Source organism: Trachypithecus francoisi, unplaced genomic scaffold, assembly GCF_009764315.1.
Source record: "Trachypithecus francoisi isolate TF-2019V2 unplaced genomic scaffold, Tfra_2.0 Lachesis_group8, whole genome shotgun sequence".
Taxonomy (NCBI): Eukaryota; Metazoa; Chordata; class Mammalia; order Primates; family Cercopithecidae; genus Trachypithecus; species Trachypithecus francoisi.
Window position 1 is genome coordinate 53,018,200 of NW_022681473.1, and position 17,717 is coordinate 53,035,916.

The following is a 17,717-nucleotide window of genomic DNA, read 5'->3' on the forward strand; positions in this document are numbered from 1 at the left end:
AATTAAAGCCACAGTGAGAAATCACTTCATACCCACTAGGACAACTATGATAAAAAAGAGAACAGTAAGTGTGGTGAGGATATGGAAAAACTGAAACCCTCATACATGGCTGGTGGGAAAATAAATTGGTGCAGATACATGAAAACAGCGTGGCCATTCCTCCAAAAGTTAAACGTAGAGGTTTAAACCATAGGAGCCAGCAATTCCACTCCTAGATATATATACCCAAGAGAAAAGAAAACGTGTTCACACAAAAACCTGTACGTGACTGTTCATGGCAGCGTAATTCATGATAGCCCCAAAGTAAAAGCAACCTAAATGGCCACCACTGATGAAGAAACCAAATGTTGTATATCCATACAATGGAATATTATTCAGCCATGAAAAGGAAAGAAATTCGAATATACGAATGAACCTTAAAAACACTGTGCTAAGTGAAAGAAACTAGATACAAAAGAACACATATTGCATTTTGTTTATACGAAATGTCCAGAATAGGCAAATCTATGAGACAAAAGTGGATTAGTGATTGCCAGTAAATGGGGGAGGGAGAATTGGGGAATGACCGCTAATGGACACAGGGTATATTTTTGGGAGGTTCTGGAATTAGATAGTGGTGATGGTTGCATAACTTTGTAAATATACTAAAACCACTGAATTGTGTACGATAAGAAGGTAAATGTGAATTATGTCATAATAAAAAACAGTGCATGAGAAAAAAACATGGTACAGAGCTTGGCACATACTAGTGTAAATGGTGTCATTCTTATTGCTGAGACCTAGGCCCTATCTTCTAGGAATTCTCAGGCTAGGGGTAAAATACATAACTTATAAAATAAATAACTAGAACCTCACGTGACTGTTTTTTTCTGGAGCCCAGAGGGAAAAGCTAATCCTGCCTGGTAGGTCGGAAAGGATTTTCACAGAGGAGAGTCTTTAAAATTATTACTTTAGCCTACATTTGTTGAACACTTACTATGGATCAAACGGTTTCAAGTGCTTTCTGTGTTTTAGCCCTTAATCCTCACAACAAATCTAAGCAACTATTATGGTGCCCCTTTCACAGATGGGGAAATTAAGGCACAAAGCAGCTGCTTAATTGGCTCATGCTTTTACAGATTGAAAGGGGGACAGCTGGGATTCAAACCCAGGTAGTCTGATTCCAAAGCCCACCGTGCTGGACTGCTTCTGGTTTGCCAGGAATAAAAAAGAAAAAAGAACATTTCAACAGAGGTTTACTGCCCTTTTCAAAGAGAAAGAGAAAGAAGCTCAAGGTGGATGGAGAGAAGGATACTTTGGGAGAAGAGATGGGAAGGAGAGAAAAGAGGAGTTGGTCTGGAGTCAAATGGTGAAAGTCTTTTTTTTTTTTTTTTTTTTTAAGACACAGTTTCACTCTGGTTGCCCAGGCTGGAGTGCAATGATATAATTTTGGCTCACTGCAACCTCTGTCTCCTGGGTTCAAGTGCTTCTCCTGCCTTAGCCTCCGAGTAGCTGGGATTACAGGCATGGACCACCATGCCTGGCTAATTTTTTTGTATTTTTAGTAGAGATGGGGTTTCTCCATGTTGGTCAGGCTGGTCTCAAACTCCCAACCTCAGGTGATCCACCCACCTTGGCCTCCCAAAGTGCTGGGATCACAGGCGTGAGCCACTGCGCCCAGCTGGTGAAAGTCTTAAGTGCCAAAGACATATTTTATGACCTTGGTCCTGTTGGCATTTGGGCCATGTGGGCAGAGGTGACAAAACAGGATTCTGCACAAGTCCCACACTCGGTCCTCAATGGACACTGCATGCTAAAAAAGACAAGGATCCTTCCCCAGGAAGACACACGATGACCTAGGATAGCTATATTGGGCAAAAGCCTTTTCATTCATAGAAAACCTTACAAGGAGCACCAATACTGTCTAAAACCAGAGGAAAATGGCAATACTCTGGCTGAAAGCATCAGAAGAAACTCTTTCCTAAGGCAGGAGTTTGCCTGGGGGATCTGACTACCCGTAGCAAGGCAACAGGCAAGGGCATCTGCACCCGCTCCTCAGTTCTTGACATTGCAGAGGCATCTGGTAACTGTCCTTCTGCTTGAGATCAAACCTTATCTTAAAAAAACACATTCCCCTTCCTCTAGCAAATGTTCCATCATCCAGTTATCACTCAGCTGGGCCTGCAGGGTCCCAAAGGGAGGATGCAAACAAGCATATCAGGAGCTCCCACACCACAATCAGTGTGGCTTACTGGTTGGAACCTTCCAGAAAGTTTGTAGACACCTAATTAGGGGAAATGAAGTCACCACTGAGATCCAGCTCAAGACTTCAGGGAGTGAGTGGGTGTGCAAGCCCATGTGCTTCCTTTCTGGATAGAGCCACCGGGAAAGGACCAAGCCCCACTTCCCAAGCCTGGCACTAGTCTCTATCTCACTCTCCACACACAGCTCCTTGGCTTGGACATAGCCAGACAATGACAGTCATTTCAAAGCCCGACTCCAGGCCCCAACACTGGTGAGGTTTGCTTTGGAGTTAAGTCTGGATTCACTGCATTTCTTTGCAGTTAGCACATCTTTTCCTGTTTGCTGAGTTCTGTCCCTCTGGGGCCACAGATGGAGCAGGGGTAGAAGGATGTGGGGTGAAGAGGGGCAGGAAAGAAGGAAGGGAGCCCCTTGCATCCTTCTGTCCACAGGCCCGACACAGCACTGCTCCCTGGACAAGGCAGGAGATCCCTTTCCCACCGGTCAGGGGGCTGCCGTGCATTTTGCGGGCAAACAGTAGCTGGTGTACAGTTTCTGATTCTCTTGGCTAAACCTAAAATCCCATTGGCAAAAGCTCAGTTTTCCCACCATCCTGGGCCCCAGTACATATTTCGGGCCTGAAATTTCAGAGATGCCAGTCATACCATAATCTAAAGTCAAAGCAAATACCAACGGGCCTAATTATATAAAGGGAGAAAATTTGGTACAGATGTTATCAAGGCCAGAGAGACAGCTTGTTGGCAGAGGCCACGCCAGGTTTTCTCTGAACGTACTTGTTGTGATTAATATGGGAACTCGGTGTTCTGACAAGAGGCCAAATACCATGGCAGCCACATGCCCGGGCAGAGGAGTGGGAGAGAGGAGGACTTCCCCAGCATGCCCACTGTAGATACTCTGGACACTAGATGTGGTCCAAACAGACCACAGATGCAAAGGGTTGTGGTAACTCGATCCGAAGGAGCTCTTTCCTCAGACCCAGCCAGGCCTTATGTCCAAGGAAGGAAAGCTTTTCATTAAAACTCAATGAAATTGTACGCTCCTTCCCTGTGCGCCTGTGAGCTCTATCCTTTCTGCTTCCCCAGAACAAGCTCTGCGGGTCATATTGTCTGTGTCTGACCCACAGCCAGTACAGGGGTTCCTCTAAGGCTGCCCCCGTCCTCTGTATTTCTGTGTGTTCAGAGCCCAATACCAGGCCTGCTACCTAGGAGGCCTCAATAGATAGCTGATGGATGAACTCTCCACACCCTCTCCACCTACCCAGTTCTGGCTCTGCATCCACAACTGGGATGTTCAGTTCACACCAGTTGGGGATTCACGTTTACAGATTCCCACCCAAACTAGGGGAGCCAGGGTCTGCCAGGGCCACCAGCATCATGGATGTCAGCATATCTGTGTGATCAGGTGACATAAATTATTACCCAGTGGGGAGCAGGGCAGAGCCAACACCAGCAGGAAATCCATTGTATAGATAAGCTCGGCGGTGTTCAGGCCTCCACGTTAGCACAGAGGAGAGACAAACACTACATGGAAAAATCAGCTCTTTATCAAGGGTCAGGATGGGGGGATGGTGACCAACTAACCCACAGTCAGGACACAAGGACTGGGCAGCCCCAGCTCACATGTGACTCCTACTCCTCCCCAGGGGACCCTGCAAACACAACCCACTTCTTGACATGGTGCATCTTCCAGCCGCCCCTCTCGCAAGCCCACAAGTGGACAAGTGTGCTGGGGCTGTGTCAGGAATGCATAAGAGATTCAGCCCCCAGAGGGAGATGCTGAGGGGACCAAGACCTAAGTCAGGGGTTAGCAGTCTGCAGGCTTCATTTCCGCTTCTGAATCCCATCCTCGTGTTCCTTGAGAGCTGTGTGTGCAGACACTGCAGCGACGGGGAGTGTAGAAGCCAGCACTTGACCAGGGTGTGGTATTCTCTAGCCCGCTTACCCACCCTGCACCTCACCTAGAAAGGACGGTTGTGAGACCTAACTGCATGGTGCCCAGCACATTCTACTTGCCAGGCACTGTCCTAATTGCTTTGTGTGTTTCCTCCTGGCAACTGCCCCATGAAGGTGTTATTATCATCCCCATTTTAAAAGTGAAGTTAACTAAGGCACTGAAAAGTTAAGCAACTTCCTCCAGGCACCCTTATTAAGTCTCTTTTTGAGTAAAGAGGGTAAGAAATGTCTTTAAAGTCACATAACGAATAAGCTGTCAGATCTGGATTTGAACCCAGGTAGTATTGGTCCAAAGTCTGTGCTCTTACCGGCTTGACTGACAGTGAAGCCCGACCTCAGTGGTGAGGTCAGGATGAAGTGAGAGGACTTGGCTCCTTCCCTGCATTGAGCACACTGCGGCCTCCTGAATGGAGCTGGGGTTCAGGCTGGGTTCACAGGGGCTCTGCATGGAACGAGCAAGCCATGTCCAGCCTGAGCTCCATGTGCTTCCACAGGGTGGGAGGTCATAGGCTGGACAGAGCTTGAGCCTGTGCAAGTCACACTGGCAGGTGCCACCACAGTGGGAGTTTGGGCTTGGATAATGCAAGCCTCCTTTGGTGAGGGTGGCCCTGGCAGCAAGCTGGGCATGGGGGAGGTCATGCATGGTGCTGTCTCCCTGGTAGCCGCAGCCCTCCCAGCACACTGACCTGCAGGCCAGCTCCCCAGGGCAGTGCACTGGTGCCAGGGACGTGCCACCATACTTCCCGGTGTGGTTCTGCAGCCTCCCTGGCTCTCAGGACCAGCCACTTATCTGAATCCAGGCAGGAAGCCCCTGGCTGTTACTGGTTTACCGTGAATAAGAACAGCTTGATTCAGAATCGCAGGATGGAGAGTTTTCAAATCCAAGGTGCCACCCACCTGCCAGAATGTGTGTGTTGGGGGAGAGTTTGCAGTAGGGGCCTGGCTGCATGGCCTCACCCCTGCAGGGCAGTGCTGGGGTTTACTCATGAGAGATGGGGCTAACACTTGCTGCCTGCTTATAATGTACAAAAGCTGTGCTAAGCATGTTTGAAGAAATACATCTCACTTCATTCTTACAGTAACCCTGAATTAGGCATATTCATCATCATTTGGCACATAGGAAACTGGAGCTCGGGAAGGTTAAATGACATGGCCATGGTAACAGAACCAGGGTGAAAACCTAACCTCTGATCCCAGGGAACATGCTCAAAATCACCTGAGGTTCTAGCTGTGGAGGAATCTCTGGGAGGGGGTTGGCCAGTAGGGGCTCCCCAGGGGAACTTGAAGTGCTGCTCTGGGCAAGGAGTTCCATCTCATCTGCATTGACATGGCCCTGACATCTCCAGACTCTCTTCTGTATCCAGTTATTCCTGAGTAACAATTACACACCACTTCTCAATCTTAGAAATTTACAGAAAGAAAATGGAAAAAGGTATCCTATGCTTTGTACGTTCCCTAAAAAAAAAACAACTAATTCCTCTGAGAAACATTCTGTTTCTCTCTGTCCTTCCCTTCCATCCTGAGCCAGTGTTCTCCTCCTCCATGACCAACTGTAACCAGTAGCTTCAGGGTCTGGATTTTCAGGGACAGTTTTATTTGCAGACATTCTGCCTCTTGGCCTCAGAAGTTTGCTCACTGCTGCCTAGTTTAGAAGTTATAAGCACAATCCTCAAGGCTTGTACGTCTCTGGGTACTGGTTGGGTCTCACGGCATCTCCCCATTTAACACATAGGTTCCCTGAAGTCAGGGTGTGAGGGCTGCCCCTGTACTCCTGCCAGCAGCAGAGTCGAACACCTCACTTGAGATCTGAAAGTGTGGAGGGAACAGGCCATCACAGACCCATCTTTGTTGATGCTTGTGCATCTCTATCGGGAAGACTTAGAGTAATAATAGTATTAATAATAGCAATAATGAAAACAAAGCTACTGCTTATTGCCTGCTTATAACGTACGTGAAGTGTGCTAAGCACATTATAAGAAATGCATCCTGAGTCATTCCTACAATCGCCCTGAATTAGGCATGTTCATAGCCATTTGGCAGATAGGAGCTTGGGAAGGCTAAATGACTTGGCCATGGTAATAGAACCAGGGGAAGAACCTAGCCTCTGACTCCATACTCAAAATCCCAATCCTATATTAATCCTTCCAGGTTTCCATGGAGTGTTATGCGGCAGGGCATTAATATTCTTCCTCCCATCTAAGATATGTAAAGGACTGGTGAGATGGCTCTGGGGATTACAGGCTCATGTTCCCAAACCTCAGGAAACTGTCTGGCTGGGAACTAGAGAAGAAGAAAAAAAGATATGATGAATGCTAGATTGTTTGGTATTACCTCTGACTACTTTAGGAATTTAGAGAAGGAACAGATTAGTGACTTCAGTCAAGAAAGGATCCCTCCAGGAAATAGACCATGAATGGGGAATTGAGGCTGAAGACTGGAGAAAGAAAACAAATGGCATGCTAAGAAAGAGGGAGGTGGTTTGCAGGGCAGTGGCCAGTGAAGTGAGGGTCAGGGTTGGTGGGGAAGGCGAAACCAGGCAGTAGAGAAAGAAAGAGCCAGATTGTGGAGGGTCTTAGATGGCAGACTGAAGAGTTTGGACTTTATTCCCCTACTTTGGCTTTTTGAGCTTGGAATAGGATGGAGGTGCTACTGTAGGACAATTGGTTCCAGAGCAATAACAAAGATGGTAAGAAGACAGAAAAGAAACTAGAGGTGGAGAGGCAGTCAGGGCAGCCTTTGAAACAGTTGACCTACTTTCTTGACCCTCTCCTGCCCTGCAGCTGCTGAGGCACCCTTGCTGCTGCTCCTCATCTTCCTGTCCTCTATACCTGGGAGTGCCTGGGCACAGCCTTTATACCCTTCCCTTATTGACCTTGACACCGTCTACTTCCCTGCCTACATGCTGATGGTGCTCAACCCTGAATTTCCCCCAAAGTCCGGATTCCCCTAGCCAACTGTACACTGACATTTCTACCTGCTCCAATAAGCACTACTCACATAACAGATCTACAACTGAACTCTTAGTCCCTCCCTGCAAAAACATGCTTCTCCCCCATCAACACGGTCTTGGTAAGTGCTACCTACTTTTCTACCTGCTTAGACCAAAAAATCTGGAATCAGTCTTGCTTGCTTCCTCTCCTCTTTCCTCACAACTAATTCACCAATAAATCTTGTTGACTACCTTCAGAACAGATATAGAATCCAATCAATTTTCACCTGCTCACACAATGCCCCCTTATCCAAGTCATGGCCACCTCTCCTTTGACCTGATGTCAGGGCTCCTATCTGGTCTCCCAGCTTCTATCCTTGTCACTTTGCAGTCTGTCCCCACATAGCAATCAGAGCAGTCCTCCTCAAGTCAGATCATGTCACTCACTCCTAGCTCACATCCTTTCATGTCTGTCTGTGGCACTCAGAAGTCAGAATTGGAGGATGTGGCTATGGCCTTTGGGGCCTATATGATCTCAACCTCCAGTTTCCCTTCTGTCCTCTGCTCCCACCACCCCCTCCTCTCACACTCCAGCTGTACTGGCCTCGCTTTGTTTTCTGTCTAGAACACTCTTCCTCTAAATATATATATATTGCTATTTTCTAATACAAAAAAGAAATCTATTGCAGAAAACACATGGGTCTAGTTTTATTTGTCTTCATATTAAACTCTAGTTTTCCAAACAGCATTTTAAACATTTGTAAATATTTCCAGCATCTACTTTTATATTTTTCCATTGTGATTTTTTTTTTGTTTTTTAACTATTAGTTTTACAATATTTTTTGGCAACATTTCATTATAACATTTTTCAGATATATGGAGAAACCATAAGACATCCAAATACCCACCACCTAGATTCTATGATTCGATTTTCTTCTCCTTGCTTCAGCACATATCTGTTCACACCTGTCTATCCTTCTACTCACTCATCAATTTATCTTATTTTGTGGTGCATTTCAACTAAATAGCAGAATCAATACATTTCCTCCCAACCAAATATTTTAGGATGTATCTCATTGACTAGAGTTCAATATTTGCTCAAGTTTTTGTTTTGTTTTGGTTTGGTTTGGTTTGGTTTTTAGAGACAGGGTCTTTCTCTGTAGCCTAGGCTGGAGTACAGTGCCACAATCATGGCTCACTGCAGCCTCGAACTCCTGGGCCCAAATGATCCTCCCACCTCAACCTCCCTAGTAGCTGGAACTATAGATACACACCACCACACCTGGCTAATTAAAAAAAAATTCTGTAGAGACAGGGTCTGCCTATGTTGCCCAGGCTGTTGGGCCCTCAAGCAATCATCTTGCCTCGGCCTCCCAGAGTGCTGCTGGGATTACAGGTGTGAGCCAGCGTGTCTGACCTGAGTTTAAGGTAAAATGTATATAAAATGAAATCTACATACTTTTTGTTCCTACTGCCTATATAACTGCAGAAAGATGCATATATCTTTTTTTTTTCTTTTTCTTTTTTTTTTTTCTTTTTTTTTTGAGATGGAGTCTTGCTCTGTCGCCCAGGCTGGAGTGCAGTGGCACGATCTTGGCTCACTGCAAGCTCCACCTCCTGGGTTCACGCCATTCTCCTGCCTCAGCCTCCCGAGTAGCTGGGCTACAGGCACCCACCACCACGCCTGGCTAATTTTTTGTATTTTTAGTAGAGACGGAGTTTCACCATGTTAGCCAGGATAGTCTCGATCTCCTGACCTCGTGATCCACCTGCCTCAGCCTCCCAAAGTGCTGGGATTACAGGCGTGAGTCACCGTGCCTGGCTAAGGTGCACATATCTTAAATATATCATTTGATGTGAAAAATTACAATATATTTTCTTCTTATAGCCTCGGTTTTCTCCCTGTGAATGGTCATTCTTCAGCTGACTCTGCGAGTTCTTGTCACCTGGGCTCTGGTACTGGTACCCTGGTGTGTTCTTTTAATAGCACAGAGCTCCTAGTCAAGGAGTCAGGCCTGGGTCTGGCCAGTTATCTTCTTTAGGAGAACAGGAGACACAGGGTCTTCCAAGACCCAAAAAGGGGTGTCAGAGAAATCTTACATTTTTTTAGGAGGAAGAGGGGAGGCTTCTGAGATGGACTGAGTCAAGATATATTCAAGGCTAAAAAATGTAGGACCGGTTATAACCTACATGTGGGGAACAAGGCAGAGCTAAAATATATAAACAATATAACATCCAGAAATAGAGCAGTTCATTTCTGCCATTTTCTCTTTTTCTTTTTAGTTGCTTAGTAACTGTTCAAGTCTATCAGTTCAGTCATGTAGGGGTCCCCACACTGCAATAATAGCTAAGACTCTTTACTACATGCCAGGCCCATTGTAAGGCTGTATTAACAACAATGCATATCCATCATCCACATTTTACGGCTCTAGCTATTCAGCAATGAAGCTAGGATTCAAATCCCGGTATCTGGTTCAGAGACCATGCTTTTAACCATTGTGCCACAGAGATGACAGCAGATAGTCAGGGAGAGGGCAATGGCATCCACCACCTAGACTTTCCTAACCCAGAGAACTCCAGGCAGGACTGCAAGCAATGCTGTCAATCTACCCAATGATAAACATTTCCACTCGGCAGGTACCATGGCCAGGGGACACTTGAGGTCACCAAAGGTGTCTATTAAGTGTCTTCCATATTATTGCCAGACCTGCTTGAAATATATTCACTCATTTAGTCCCTGCAGGAACTCCTAAGAAAATGGCATTGCTGCTCACATTTTGCAGTTGAGGAACTGAGGTCCAGAGGCAAAATGATGTAACATAGCCAGCATGTGCTGAACTCTGACATCATATCCAGCACCAGTTCTAAGTGTGTCACATGTATCAGTTCATTCAAATCTCACAACCAGCCCAGATTATGAAACCAAGGCATGAAATGCTTAACTAGCATGCTCAAGGTCACCTCAGGCAGCATGTGGAGGAACTGGCATCTGAATCCAGGTGGTCAAGCTCCAAAGCAGAAACTCACATCCATCATGTTACACCTGCCTGACTTCACACAGCTGATAAAGGGCAGAGCTGGAAGTCACTGCCAGGTGAGACTCCTACATTGCCCTCTCTGCCACCTTTCTTTGAAGTGTTAGGGCCCACTGTCTTTCTAACTCCTTCTCTCTCTCCCTCACAGGCACTTGAATCCTCTACTGGCACCACCTCATCCCATGACCACTCATGACCACAGACAAGGCTGACCCTATCCATGGACAACAGCTTTGTTGTTATAGAGCCTGGCCTCTATAGAAAGCTCATGATGAGGCCTGGAAATGGATCCGCATGAGAAAAGGCCAGGGATTCCTTCAATTTCACCAATTCCTATTGCTCTAAGGTCAGCAAGGGAGAGACTACTCATCTGAGCTTAGCAGCTGTTCCTGCAGCCCAGAGCTGGAGCCAAGGAGTGCAAGGCTACCATGCTATTCTACAGCCATATCTGGACCGGCTGCTATGTCCACAGCTAACCACCTTGCCAAGAACCTTAGAGTGTCCCCCTTCTCCTTTTATGAAGTCTCTTGCCCTATAGACAGGTGCTGAATGAACACAGCTTAGGGATCTAAACATGACTTAATTCAGGCCTGCAAACAGGAAAAGACTTGCCAGCCCTTGACTGAATGTTACTGGGAAAATAGCGTATATGGCTGCATAGTGAGGGACCTGAGATTAGAAGCAGGTGGCCTGTTTGCTCGCTGTGTAGCTTTGAACACAGCAGCTAATTATATCTGATGTCAGTTCTCTCAACCATAAAAGAGGAATAAAGCAGTTCCTACCAGGCAGGATTGTTATAGGGATGGAATCAATACACTGCAGAATTGTTCATAAAACAGCCTCGAATGGCATGTGGCAAGCACTCAGTAAATGGTAGCAATGACCCATGGCTCCTCTCCTCCCTCCTTTCTCAGGAGGAACCCTTTATTTTATTTTTTGAGACTGAGTCTCACTCTGTTACCCAGGCTGGAGTGCAGGGACATGATCTCAGCTCACCGGAACCTCCGCCTCCTGGGTTCAAGTGATCCTCCTGCCTCAGCCTCCCAAGTAGCTGGGATTACAGGTGCCCACCACCACACCTGGCTAATTTTTGTATTTTTAATAGAGACGGGGTTTCACCATGTTGGCCAGGCTGGTCTTGAACTCCTGACCTCAGGTGATTCACCCACCCGCCTCAGCCTCCCAAAGTGTTGGGATTACAGACGTGAGCCACCGTGCCTTGCTTCTGAGGAGAAATCCTTTATGTGAAATCAGATTTTGACCTCTAAGAGCTCAGAGTCCAGTCCATCCCATTTGGGGACATGGACACTGCGATCCCAGCAGTTCAAGGCTGGTGGCAGTTTGCATTCGTTGACAGACACACTGCCTTTGTTGGGGTATCTCCAAGCTGGTGAGTGAGCCCCACTTGGAGCCGGGGTGCCCAGGAGGCTGCTGAGCTGACTTTTCCTGCACTGGCGAGCTGCCCTGCCCACCTGCACTTGCACGTGTGTGCACTGTCCAAGCTGAAAGGGACCTTAGATCCCTCAGATTTACACATTTTTTTCTATAAAGGGCCAGATAGTAAATATTTCAGCCTTTTCACCAAACGCGGGCTTAAATCATACTGTTCAATGCATCCCTCCTCATAACCCCTTGCCATTGGTGGGTTTTGGGAGGAGTGGCGGGGGGGCGAGTCCAAGAAGTTATTTCAGGGAGCCCAGAGGCCATTTTTTGTACCTCTGAAAGTCTAATGGAGCTCCTTGCTGGTCCTCCTGCCCTGAACAGCCTTCCTTTAGATCTTTGAACATAGCTCCTTCTTGCCATTCAGGTCTGAGCTCAAACATCCCACTCCCTGGAGCTGATACTTTCTCAGCCCTACCCATTACTCTCTTGCATTTCTGTTTATTTTCTGCATAGTGCTTATCACAACCCAACATCTCTCTCTTTTTTTCTCTTTCTTTTTGGAGACAGGGTCTCACTCTGTTGACCAAGTTGGAGTGCAGTGGTGTAATCACAGCTCACTGCAGCCTTGACATCCCAGTCTCAAGCAATCCTCCCATCTCAGCTTCCTAAGTAGCTGGGACTACAGGTGTGTAGCACCATGCCCAGCTAATTTTTTTGTATTTCTTTGTAGAGACAGGGTTTCACCATGTTACCCAAGCTGGTATCAAACTCCTGAACTCAAGCAATCCACCTGCCTTGGCCTCCTAAAGGGCTGGGATTGCAGGCACATCTGGCCTACATTTTTTTTTTTTTTTTTGAGACATAGTTTCGCTCTGCTGCCTGGGCTGGAGTGCAATGGCATGATCTTGGCTCACTGAAACCTCCGCCTTCCAGGTTCAAGCAATTCTCCTGCTTCAGCCTCCTGGGCAGCTGGGATCATAGACACATGCCACCACACCCGGCTAATTTTTCTTTTTCTTTTTTTTTTTTTTCAAATAGAGACAGGTTTCATCATGTTGGCCAGGCTGGTCTTGAACTCCTGACCTCAAATGATCTGCCCGCCTCAGCCTCCCAAAGTGCTGGGATTACAGACGTGGGCCACTGCGCCCGGCCATCTTTTCTATTTGTTAAATAGATCACTTTGTTTGTCTCCCTCTAGAACATGAGCTCCACTAAAGCAGGGGCCTTGTCTCTCATTCATAGCTGTATCCCCAGAGGCTAGAGCAGTTCCTGGTCCTTAGCAGGTACTGGTAAATATTTGCCAAATCAATCAGTCAATCAAATTAAATCAAATCATACCTTTACCCCAAATCAGGATGTACACTGAGGCTGACTGAAATATAATAGTCTATATTTATGAAGATACTGTCTTGGGGCTTTACACATATTATCTTATTAAATAAGGGATAAACTAACTTGTAAAATAGCAACTATTTTATCTCTTTATTTCAGGTGAGGACATTGAAGTTGAAGTCCTGCTACTTAAAGATGCTTATCTGGTAAAAGGCAGAGCTAAGTTTCAAACCCAAATCTGTTCAACTCTGGACTCATGCTATTAATCACCACTCTTGCTAAATTTTGCATGGGATTGTGACAATTTAGTGTGAACACACATTATCTGTGGCTGATTAGAAATGCTGATGGCAGTGATGTGACTTTACACTTTACAAAAATGGAGAGAAGATGTTGTCACCTAACATATGCAACCTTGTCTGTGAAACAACTTATTCTGGAGCACAAGTTTTGGGGTCAGGGGAGAAAAGGAATAAAAGCTGAAAATAAGTAGGGGTTTTACTACCTTTACCAATGAAATAACTAGCTTCAGATACAGGAAACAACTTCAGACGTCACAAAGCCAGTTAGAGGTGACAGAAAATCCTCAAGTTTCCCAAGAGAAAAGCCATTTGGTCAACTGCACCTTGATCCATCTTCTGGGGGTTGGATACACATCTGATATCCAGCCCACAGAAGATGGTTATGTAGGAGAGTCCAGAACCCTGATTCTTCAGGAGACAAATCCCAGTGTCTTTGCAGAAGAAAGCCTTTCCCACTAGAGGAACTTTGAGGCCTTGCAGACAATAAGAGAACAGCGAGCCCCTTAGAACATCTCACACATGCCTTCCAGGCCAGACAACCCAAACTCACCAGTGGAATGTAGTTTTGAGTCAACTTGCAGCTGCCACAAAAGGAGTTAGCAGACTTTCTCAGAAGTTCTTGATAACTCCAAGTGGGTCACCTTATACCATAAAGTGGTTTGTAATTAAAATGTTTTTGAAACTGTGAACAGACCAAAGTGTCTAGACATTGGGAGGCTCCAATCCTACACCATCCCGACTGCCCATGATTACTGTATGATAGATACCCACAACCTGCCAAAGAACATGTTATGTTTTCTCTATCAGAGCATCTTTAAGGGCAAATTTCTGGAAAGCCTCTCCTCATAGCCTGCTGGGAGTTGCCTGGGAAATCTTTGGCCACCAAGAGGAAGGCATGCCTGGGCATCTAGGGCACTTTCCCTCTGGAGGCAGGCCTGGGCTTGCAGAATGTGAGCCATAGCTGGCTCAGGCTGGCTGCGGAAGCCCACATATGGAAGGCAGGATTTCCGGGACCCAGGTCTGATGCATCATCACTGTAACCCTTCAGAGAAAACAAACTGATTCTCCAGCTCAAAATCAGGAAGGTAGTGGAGGTAGTGGGGGTGGTGTGATAAGTTAGGTTAGGGAATACATAGTTTAAACCCCGCAAAACTATTAAAGGAAAATCGGGCATTTGGAAACCACTACCCTAGCTCCCTGCAATACCTGATCCTACCCATGTACCAAGGGGAAAAGCATATGTATCATTTATTTTTCATCTATGCGTTCATTCAAAAAACACTGAATGAACAGCTATTTTCTAGGCCTCATATTGCGTGCTAGGGAAATACAGATGGACACATCACATTTTTTGACCATAGGTACTCACACTTTAGCAAAAAAACATAAAACAAACAAAACAACAACAACAACAACAAACACCAAAGGCTCCTGAGCAAGAGAACTTTATACATAGTGGGGACTGGGAAAGAGCAGTGGCAAGGACCTGGAAGGAAGCCACTTGCAGCAAATGCAGACTTCCCACTAGGCAGGAAAGTAAAGGAGGGGTTGGATGAGACACATTTAATGTGTAAAGGTTAAGAGATTACACATTCCGGCTGGAGGGTAGAAGGAAGAAGTGAAAATGACTCGTTTCTCAGAGTGGGAGAATGGTGATGCTGTGCACTAAGGCTGAAAGTCAGAAAGAAGAAATTTAGGGAGTGGGAGGGGAGAGGAAGCGTAAAGTTATGAATTTAGTTTTCTATTTGTTGAGTCCGTCAGGTACTCACTGAAAATCTAAAAGATGCATAGAAATCCTAATAGTTGATCCAGAGAGTCCACAGAGTAAGTGACACAGATTTTAACAATAATGCTAGTTTCTATTTAGTGGAGGTCTACCATGTATCAGGTATGCTACCTTCAATTTCATTGAGCCCTAACAAGAATCCTATAAAGTAAGTATGATTGTGTCCATTTCACAGATGAGGAAGTGGAGGCTCTGAAATGTTAAATAACCTGCCCAGGGTCACAGGTATCTGACTCTGGCCATTATGCTCTTTTTACTATGCTCTAAGACCTCCAATTTTAGTGTCATTGTCAATGAGAGAAGATTGGTTCATCAAAAGTGAGAGTAAAACAATGCTATCCAATAGAACTGGATTTCTCAACCTCAGCACTACTGACATCTGGGGCCAGATAATTTTTGTTGTAGGGGGCTATCCTGTCCATTGTAGGATGTTTAGCAGCATCCTTGGCCTCTTTCAGCTAGGTGCTAGTACTAACCACACCACTCCCGCAACAGTGTGACAATAAAAAATGTCTTCAAATATTGTCAAATGTCCCTCTAAGGCAAAACAGTCACCAGTTAAGAATCACTGCAGTAGAAATATAATGTGAGTCATACGTGCAATTTTAAATTTTCTGATAGCCACAATTTTTCTAAAAAAGTAAAAAGAAATAGGAATTTAATTTCAATATTTTAATCTATTATATCCAAAATATTATCATTTCAACATGTAGTCAATATAAAAGTATTGATAAAATATTTGATAATCATTTTTTATATGAAGCCTTTAAAATGAGGTGAGTATTTTACACTTACAGCATAGCTCAATGTGGACTTACCACAGTTCAAGTGCCCCAATCACGTGGCTTGTGACTCCCATAATGAACAGCAAAGAGCTGGAGAAAAAAGGGAGGGAATTGCCCACATATATGGATGGGAGGAGGAGGAGCAAAAGCAACACTGAACAGTGGGCAGCGAGAGTCACAGACAACCTCTGGGGTTCTAGCAGTTCAAGCTTTTCCTTCCCCACCCCACCCCAGGTACTGCCCCTCCCTATCAACAATCTGCCTACCCCAGGGAACAAGGGCAAAAGATGGGACTGAAGAAAGCTGGAGGGAAAGCCCAGGGAGGGTGCCCTGGGAAGCCCACCCACACAGACAGTGGGGAGTCACCCTGGGCTTTCAGGGAGGCAGCTGCCAGCCTCCAGCAAAATAGCCGAGAAGACAGATACGGACAACTCATCCACTCTTGGGAACACCCAGTCACCTCCACCAGCAGCTGCTGACACGCGGCCGATTCCAGCCCAAGGAACCACTGAAACTAAGCCTTCAAAACCACAGCGTCTGAGTCCAGCTCGAGGGAGTTCCAGAAAAGCCGAGGCTGCTCCCTGGGACTACTCAGCAACAACTGACATATCCTAGTGGTAACTCAAGTGGAAGGGCCAGGGCCTGCCACTGTCTGGAGGCATTCAGTTCCTCATTTGGCCACTGCTGCCCCAGAGGGGGAAGTGTTGCTCTCCTCATTGTAAGGATGGAGACACTGGACCATACCCCTAGAAACAACCCTGGCCAGGATGCTTCACTAATTATTTAGAAAAAAATATTAACTGAAGCACACATAATTCACAAATAAAGCAATCTTAGAGATGTTCTCCCTTGACTATAAAACCATTTAATGAATTAATGTTTGATGTAAGGAACAAGAAACACAAAATACAGTTAAAAAATAGTCAGCTCCATGGGATTCCAGAGGAGGGAAGAAGAGAAAGAAAAGACGAATGAGGGCAGGAAGAGGACAGAGGAAGACACACAGAAAGAGGAAAAGGCAGAGCCCCATACAGGGAGAAAGCAGAGGGAACACAGGATCAGAGTCCTCACTGGAGCCCGGCAGAAAGCACACCGCTGCTCTCATTCATGGAGGGGAATCCTATTCACCACTCAGGGGCTACATTCAAGAATTAGCAGTTGGGGACAGGGACACAGGCAGATCACCTTGAGAACCAGGTGTAGGAGGACAGATGGGTACACAGCCCAGCTGCTCATAGGCCGGTGGGCCTCCGCCTCCCCACCTGGCTTCAGGAAGAGGCAGCTCTGCATCCTCTGAGTTGGCAGCATCTGAAGAGGACCTCCCTGCCGCTGATGTCTGGGGTTCCCACCACCTGTGCTGGGCACCCTTGAATGGCCTGGTATGTTCAGAGTCAACTCAGCTCCCACTCTCCACACTCCCAGTAGGCTCTTGAGCCTTTAAGAGTCAAATCTTCCTTGGATCCATCTCTCCTATTGTCCTCACTTTGCAGCTGGGCAAACTGAGGCCCAGAGACTGGAAGCCTGCCTGTGTTCTTTCCACTATACTACAGGCAAAATGTAAAGACCGTGCATCTCTTCCAAAAAAAGAAAAAGGTTTTTTTTTTTTTTAATTGGCTAGGCACCCTCAAATCATGGGATAAATAATCTTAAAGAGGAAGGTCACATACAGTATTTATATACACATACAGTGCATGTGGAAAGGGCTTTGTAAACTACCATGCCTTTTACAAATGATAGTTGTCATTAAATTTACTCTAAACAGAGAACTCATTGTCCTCTACACAAGTTTATGGACCTACTTTTAAAGGGTCTAAGGCCCACTTTGAACTTTGAGAGTTCCTTCTAGCCTGTTATTCAACTAAACCAAGAAAAAAAAAAAAAAAAAAAACAGAAGAAGAAAAGAAAAAAGCTCCCCCAAGCCATGTCTAACCTTTGCTCGTTCCTATTCTTGCGTAGGCAAGATCTTGTTTGT

At 45.9% G+C, this 17,717-nt stretch overlaps 1 protein-coding gene across 23 annotated transcripts in view; it reads right to left on the minus strand.

The window, feature by feature from the left end:
• Nucleotides 1–17,717, minus strand: part of LOC117080870 (F-actin-monooxygenase MICAL2) — a 253,136-nt gene that overhangs the window by 161,572 nt on the left and 73,847 nt on the right. The gene's annotated exons all lie outside the window — the stretch shown is intronic.